The sequence below is a fragment of the Numida meleagris genome, chromosome 2 (assembly GCF_002078875.1).
Source record: "Numida meleagris isolate 19003 breed g44 Domestic line chromosome 2, NumMel1.0, whole genome shotgun sequence".
NCBI classification, from domain to species: Eukaryota; Metazoa; Chordata; class Aves; order Galliformes; family Numididae; genus Numida; species Numida meleagris.
The window spans coordinates 38711255-38719676 of record NC_034410.1 but is presented as its reverse complement, the minus strand read 5'-3'; positions in this window follow the sequence as shown (position 1 = coordinate 38719676).

Genomic DNA, 8422 nt, shown 5'->3' with positions numbered 1-8422 from the left:
TTAACTTTGCTAAGCTTTTCTGCCAGGCCTCCAGTGCCCTGCTGTTCTATTATATTGAACTTGTAAGCAGGACGCTCTGCCAGGCTCACCCAGATTACTGCTGCAATAAGGGCCCTGCTGAGTGACTAGTGTCATGATAAGTGCTAGGGAGGGAGTTCACCATCTTGGCATACTGTTCTCATCTTATTAAATTCAGCTTTGTGGAAGCAGGGAGTCTGCCTCTCGGCCTCACTGGCTCTGGCTCAGTCCAACTGCTACTGTCAGACAATATGAAAATAGGAACCACCACAGCTAATGGCAGGTGCTGCACCACAGCTGAGGAAAAAAAAAAAGAGAGCTTGCTCTTTCTCTCTCTCTCTTTTTCCCTTTGGTTTTATAGGCACAGATTTGAAAACATAGCTTTTTAATATTATTATAGCTCTCATACTCTCAGGTACTTGCTGAGTCACTGTTCTTTTTGAACATGTTTATTCTGTTCACTATATCCAGCCTCTTTTGTTCTTATCTACTTACATTTGAGAATTGCTATGTAATGAACAAGCCCTTGCCAGATCGGGTCTGATACCACCCAGATTTGGTAAAGCATGTTATTCTAAAGATGCAGTCCTAAAATCCCTATTCGGGCAAAACTTGCTATTGAGCATTTACTGAGGAAAATTCCCCAAATTCCAGACCTGTGGATGTACTTGAGGGGTGAAACAAATTAGCCGTTTAAGCCACCCCAAACTCAGCGGCACTTGCTTCCTGAACTCTTGTTTGTCATGTTAAATCTAACCCTAAGTTTTGGGTGGAGGATTCAGGCAGGTGATTCTTTCCAAAAGCCCCCAAATGACCAGCTGTGTTCTGAGTGTAAGCTATACTGCTGAATGCAGCAGGAAAAGTGCAACATTCACAGAGGAGAGAGAGAACAGAGAGAGAACTACATGTTTGCAAGACATCCCTATGGAAAGGAAGAAAATAAAAATCATTTTGTGGAATGAATTTGTACACATCTAAGGCATGGCTCTGTTCTGAATATTGGTTTCTAAAAGAGTATGTGCCCTTTATTTTTGAGCTAAGGGCTCTTCTCAGCTAAGAATAAAAAAACACTTCCCAAGGGCTTGAGAAAGGATAGATAAATTACTTCCACACTTGCTGGTATCTCTGCACTTCCAGTGTCTTCCCTGACATCAGCAAATACATTATTTCTCACTGTTCAGTGATAAACTTTCAAATAACCCAATTATTGTCATGTCAGCATTTTGTAAATTGGATGTGAGCGACACATGCAGTATAATCTTTCTGACGGAAATATCGATGTGACCCAACTACCGAAGTCACTGTATAGCAAAACCAAGTTGGGATCAATAGAAAACCCAGATTTTCAAATGCACTTATGGCAGGAGTTGCTAGGTCTGGCAGGTTGCAGTTCAGCAGCACACTTGTTGGCCACGTCTGTCTTCATGAGAGTGACAGATTTGATTAAGCTCTTTGAGAGAGACTGATGTAAAAATTCAGACAAAATCAGATCTTTCTGCCAATTTGCAGTATCACATTGACAATTCATTCCAGGCTCATCTAAGGTAAGGAATAAAGGACTTAACATTTTAATCCCCCAAGAGAAAATGAATAAGGAAATTATGTTTCCAAAAACTGTGATTTTTTTCTTGAAAAACAATAGTGGAGAACTATTAGAGAAGCTGACTATCATGAATATTGTGTCACAGACTTCTCAAAACCTAAGCAATTTGCATGCAAGGGAATTCTTCTGAAAATTCAAGAGCAAATGAAAGGATAAAACAAATTATCTGGTCCAATTCATTAGTTGGATGAATCCAATTTGTTTATAGCTGTTCTTCATTTCTGTATCACATTCATGAACTTGCATTTGCAAAGGTTTTAAAATATTCCTTCAAAGCCATAGTTTTTAACATTTGGATTGTATTTTTGTTTGTTTTTTGTTGTTGTTATTTTGTTGGGGTTTTTTTTGTCTTTCCCATATGTGTGTGGTTTTGTTTTTCTTTTGTTTTCCTTAAATCTCTTGTTATCCTGATTCACTGTGATGGTACTGGGGGGATGGGCAAGAGGAGGGTAGGTTAAGGTAGGTATTTTTTTTGTTCAGGTCACTGTGTGGTTTACAGAGAGCAAATTGACAAGAAAAACATGGTCGTTTTGGAAGAGGTTTTAACTTTAAGTTTTCTTTTTATCTAATTATTTCTCTATAGACTTAAAAAGTTTGCCTGAAGTTCAGAGCCTTGCAGTTGATGAGTGGGTTATAGTGGAATAGTTGCTGGAAGTTGTCTGAGCTAAGAAAAAAACTTAACACCAGTGAAGTTCTGCATTATGTGAAACTGTTTTTATTTTGTATTGCTTTGAGAAAGCACAAAAATTGAAGGCTTAGATCTTTTCCACTGAATCTAGGCTTGGAATTAATAACTAGGGGGATAGTTGTGTCCTGATTCAGACTATGTTTTATGAGGAGTACATGGAATCTACTCCATTGTTGAGATAACAGTGATATATCTACCCCTTGTGCCTGCAAACATGGTACAAAAAAGGTAATTTATGTGGTTTAATGAGAGTTGCTCCCATCAGATTCTTAGGGATTAAAAGGCCTTTGGATGTGACTGCAAGAACCCGCTCTTTGCAAGGAGGAACATCAACTTAGGTTTCACTTGTTTCAGATTTTTAATCATTTTAATATGGAAGAAGAATGCCTCAAGGTATTCCAGTTGCACAGCAAATTTTTGACAGGATAGCAGAGCTGGAATTGGTGTTTTCTGTTGGAAATCTGGACCTTGAAATTTGATCCCACCTACAGTGATTTTGCAGCTAAAGGGTCTCATACATTTTAATTCTAAGAATCAGTTGGGCAAGACATTCTGAATGAAGGTGGGCCTATAAAAAGTATTCACACTTGTCTTTCATTCATCACAACAAATAGCATGGAATGAATTACCTTCACACGTCAGGCATCTTTTGTCCTGGTTAACTGACAGCCTCTTTTTGCAAAAGATATTTGTCAAGCACAAGAGGCAAGCACTAATTGTATAAGCCCAGGTATGCTTGTGTTATGTTGGGAAAAATAATCAACACAAAAATAGAAACAACTGATTTTTTTAATCTATTTTTTTAATATATTTATGTGTGTTTGGTTTTCTATTTATATGTATACAATTTTTTTCATTCTATGAAAACAGCATTTTTTATATGGCAGTTTGGAGCTAAATACATCCTTTCAGTGTTTGTAGGAGGAAAACCGAAGCATTATGCTAGCGCGCAAGAGTGACAGACAAAAAAACACAAATGAATCTATTTTCACTGTCCAAGCTGAATCAAATGTGAAAAATAAACAAACAGCACAGATGGTGAAACAGTTTAAATTTTTAATACTCTTCCAGTGTTAATCATTTCCGATGTTTATAACAGCATCATAGCAACATACACTGAAATATGTTATTTTCTTATTTAAAAAAATCATTTTAGCAGATGAGCAATTCACAATTTTCAACAAAGTCAAGTCTAAAAAATATTTTTGGAACTTAATCAGTTCACATTTTCCTGAATAAATATTAAACAATCTGCTCAAATGCTAAATCTTTGGCACAATCTTATTTCTGTCTACTGTGGATAACATATCTAAATCTTACAGTTCCGAATGCTCATTTCTTTTCCTTTATTAATATACAGTGCTCAGAAATGTAAGTGTAGACAGGCAAAACTTAAATTCTCAGTAACTCCCTTCATTGTTTCTCAGTATTCTCACAAACAACACAAATTTTGGAGAGAATCCCAAATGGCAGGTGCTGACACTAAGTAGAGACAGGAACAGCCTTCTTGTTAACATATTAGCTTCTCCTCACCTACCACTGTTCTGTTACGAAACTCATTGACAATGAAAGAATGAAAGCTAAACGAAGTATATAACTAATTCAATACTATTACAAATATTTCAGACTGCTGCACAGACCTTTCTGCGTCTTAAATGCAAGCCCAGCAAAAAACCTCTGAAGCCTTCTCTATGCCTAGCCGTGTTGGATAACTTCCAAGCAAGTATATTTTCTTTCCAGAGCAAATTTAAAGCATTCTTTGCAAAAGATAGTGTCCTGGAGAGATGAACTGGGAAAACAGAAAGACAGATGGAGGAAAGCAAATGAATCAGGTACTCCTGCTTGCACAAGGAAGTGAATGAGGAAAACGAGTAATTGATACGACCTCAGCAGATCCATATTGCTGTGAAGAAGACCCATTAATAAATGTTACAGTATTAGATAGAGTACACTATCCAATAGCAGTTGATCTAAATAATCTCATGCCAAGTCACTGGAGACTCCATCATTTCTTTCTTCCTACCTGGTGAGAGATACTATGACTCCTAACTTATGAAAGGGAGAGAAGCATAGAAAGAATGTAATAGTTTATACAGTGTTGCAAGTAATTAGTGTAATGATATTTTAATACTTTTTCAAATTATTTTTGCTTTTGTTAGCAAAATGTCAAATATGGAGAAAGCAAACATTTCAGTCCCCTGATTAAGAGAAAAATACAGCTTTCACAGGCTTTGTTCTTGTGTTCAGTGTTTTCCCTCAAATTTGGAAAGCACTCTTTCAGGTCTGTTACTGTCCTATTGCCCAGTTCTATGGACAACTGTGGATGGCTTGGTGGGTGCTGACAGATTTATCAGGAATATAATGGGCTCAGTTCTGCGGAGCTGAAATTTTCTTGCCGGAAGCAGTGATGATTGACTGAATCCACATTAACTGAAAATAATATTTATAGAGAGAATAGCCAATCTATGTCATTCACACAGTGTTTTAGAGGAGGGAAAATTATTGGATATTTCTTACATTTATTTTTTTAACACAAATCTTTTAATGTGGATTATTTATTGTTTTCAGGATATTTTTGATCTATCATTTTCATATATGTATTACTCTTCTCTTTCTTTCTTTCCCCTTGGCAACAAAGAGAAGACAGGGAAAATGGGAAAATGGAAACCAGAAGCTGGTTGAACCATATAAATACCGATGGCAGATGTAATGGGAAAGATAGGAGAAAGGATAAAGGGGGCAAGTTCTATCAGCTTTCTACAACTACATAAACTTTCTTTTCATTGTATCTTTTTTCCATGAATACCCAGAGCATGTGTCTTTTTCTCATCATAGACTAAAGAGCCGAAAAGCTGTCTTGCTTCAGATCAGAGATAGGCAGTAAATATGCAGGATGTCTTCTTTAGAGATCCCCATGAAGGATCATTCCGTTGAAGTCACTGACTACTATCCGTTGATAGGGCTTTCTTTTTTCCTTTAACTTGAGGTTTTGATTTCCGGATTACATAGCTAGATATTGATGTTCAGCTCATCCCAACTGTGTAGCATTCTTCTATTGTGAAGGTGCTATACTCCTTAATATACCTTACCTTTCCTGTGTGGGAGCTAAAAGTTGAATTTTCCATGTTCCTTTTGGAAACTGAAACCTTGTGATAGATGCTGTTAAATATGTTTTGCTGGGTAAATACAAAACCATAATTTCAGTTTGTTTCTAGGCTATTCATTCAAGGAAGAAAGAATGCTTAGCATGTACCCCATTAATGTGTTTTAGCTAATGGGTGCCCCAGCTAAGATATCTTATAATGAACCTGATTTTTAGAAAATACATTTTGAAACTGGGCCTTTAGCAACAAGCATTACTTGCCGTCAGATGCTTGATAGCAAATATATGCTGCCTTGTTTTCCTCCCTAATTTTTACAGGCCTCACTTTGGACCATATCTGATGACTATCACAAAATTCTTCTATATCTAAATAATTACTTTTATTGGTACCTGTGATAGATTTGCATCCTTTACGTATCAGCCACAAGAGGGGGATGTGGAATTCTCACTGAATAGTAGGTTTTAGTACAATGTTTCTGACAGTTGTCAGTGTTATTGGTAGCTTCTGTGATTTTTGCCATCCGACCTCTTTTAGCACTGGGCTTATTTTCCTGGAGAATATGGGTTGCAAAAGCCTATTTTCAGCTAGAAGCAACCTTTAGAGGGGTTCAGATGGAAACATTCTGTCACCTAAATTTGACCCCTTCTTTACTCCTGGAAAGAACAATGACAGTTGTTTAATCCTTTCAGACAACTATGCAGCTATTTCAACACAGAAGAAGAAATTCATTGTATAGCATGATTTTTTGAATAAATTAATTAATATGTAGTTTCTAATCACAGGGAACCTGATTTAAAGTAACTGTGCTGTGATAGACTATTTTGAGAGCAGAATGGTGCATACTGTAGAAAAATGTAGAAAAAGGGCAAAAGAAATAGACAGTTGCTTTTGGGGACTGTGTAGATTAGTACATCATTGCATACTAACAAAGTGCTAATTGCTCCTTTTGACCACAGGCCCAGTTTACAGGGCTTTAGCACAAATGTGCCCGGTGCACTGAATTACAAAACTAACACTGCATTATTTCTCGGTACAACTTGCAAATTCTTGTAGGGCAGTATGCATTAGCCTTAATTGGATGCAAGAAAAAAAGATGGCATAGACATAATCTCTTGCAATTTAGAAGGAACAGGCTTGACACTTATTACTCGTGTTGTAAATGTTGCATTTTCTTTGTGATTATAGTAGTAAAAGCAAACAGTGTACCTATATTTATATAATGTTAGAATTACATTTTAGTATTGTAGATAGTAGCTACATAAGCAATTACTTGTCTCTACTTTATATGCTATTTAAAAAATGCAGGTGTGAACTACTTTGAAGAGGTTATTGGTACTGATCTTTGAGAAATTTTAAAATAACATTGGTTTTGAAGATTTGCCAATTATTTAATAACCATTTCATAATAACTGACAAGGTGGAACAGAACTATGTAGAACAGTCTCTCTTTTTTATATCTATTTTATATCTCTTTTATATGTAGATATCAGAAAGGTAGATATTTCTGATATTAAAGAAAAAAAGTAAATGAAAAAAATGAAAAAAAGAAAAAACAGTATCTCATCTTTCTATTCCTTTTCTAAGAGTCTAGAATTTCTTCATAGAGTTCTTTCCACACCTCAAACAGTTTAGAAAGAAGCATCATGTCTGAGTAAGTGAAGAGGCAGTAAGAGACTCCACTGATCTGAAAAGGCAAAAATCTACAGGTGTCATTCCCATTCTGCTACACATCACTTCAGCCTTTCCTGCACCAGACTCTGATCATGTTGCCCTGCTAACAGGGAAATTTGAAGGTCAAATTTCCTTCACATATTTGTTAGGTCCCTTTCTTCTTCATATACTGGACTTCTTACAGGTTGGACACTATCTTTAGATAGGTAGCCTGGCACTAATTCAATTTATTTTCTACTATATTTTAGTTCTAGCACTTCATATTTTTCATGTGAGATTTGAAGTCCTTAGTACTAGAAACCCAACCTGACAGTTCATTTATTGTAGTATTTCCAGGTAAGGCATACATTACAGTATTTTAGTAAGGAAATGGTATTTGGAAAGTAGAAGATGCTATAGGGAATAATCAAGGGTTGTGAAAAGAATAGACAAAATATTTTGTGGGGCTTCCTTTTACACATTGTTAAAACAGCAGTAATATTGAATAACACAAATTCTACTCTGCTTTTTTTTTGTTGTTATAACAAACTTGATAAAAATATATGTAAAATGTAACTGAAAAGGACAAGTATGTGTCACAATAAGGGCACTCTGTGTCACAAAGCATGTATGCCTTAGCTCCAGCCAAAACAACCACCCACTCAGGGTTCTGATGGGTAGGCATGCTGTTATGACCCAGATTCAAATGGTGAGAGTGGGAGTGAGAAAGTGAAAGTGTTAATAATACTTCAAGAACAGAGCTAATGAGAAGGGAATTTCTGGGATTCCCCCTTCATTCCAATTCTCTCTCAAAAGAAAACTACAGTTCCCTCCAAAAAATAAGAAGTTTTTTTGGATTATCAATAAATATTGAATCTGTAGAATGAATGATGTGCAGCAGAACCTCGTACCTGTTCTGGCTGAAAATACATGTGTGAATACTGAAGAGGACAGATAAATCGAGAGGTATAAAAACCTCAGAGGACTAGTGACATTTTGACTAGTGCTGAAACACTTTTTGAGAATGGAAAAAGATGGGTAATTTAGAACACTGACATACTTCTTTGTTTTGCTGCAGCTGCCATAAATTTGAAATACAATAAATCCGTTGCAGCTGTCAACACCAAATCCAGCAGCCTGCCCCACCAAATAGCCCCACAATGGCTTTTTGGAGAGGATGGAGCATATGCTTGCCATACTGCTGCAAAATCTACTTTGTCTTGCTCCTTCATCTGCCTTGACTCACTTCATTCTTACTTGAATTATTGTTGTTACATTGCTGAAGTATTTAATATTTTATATTTTACAAAAAATTTAGGAAACCTGCCAACTGAAATTGTCTTTATATCCACACTGAAT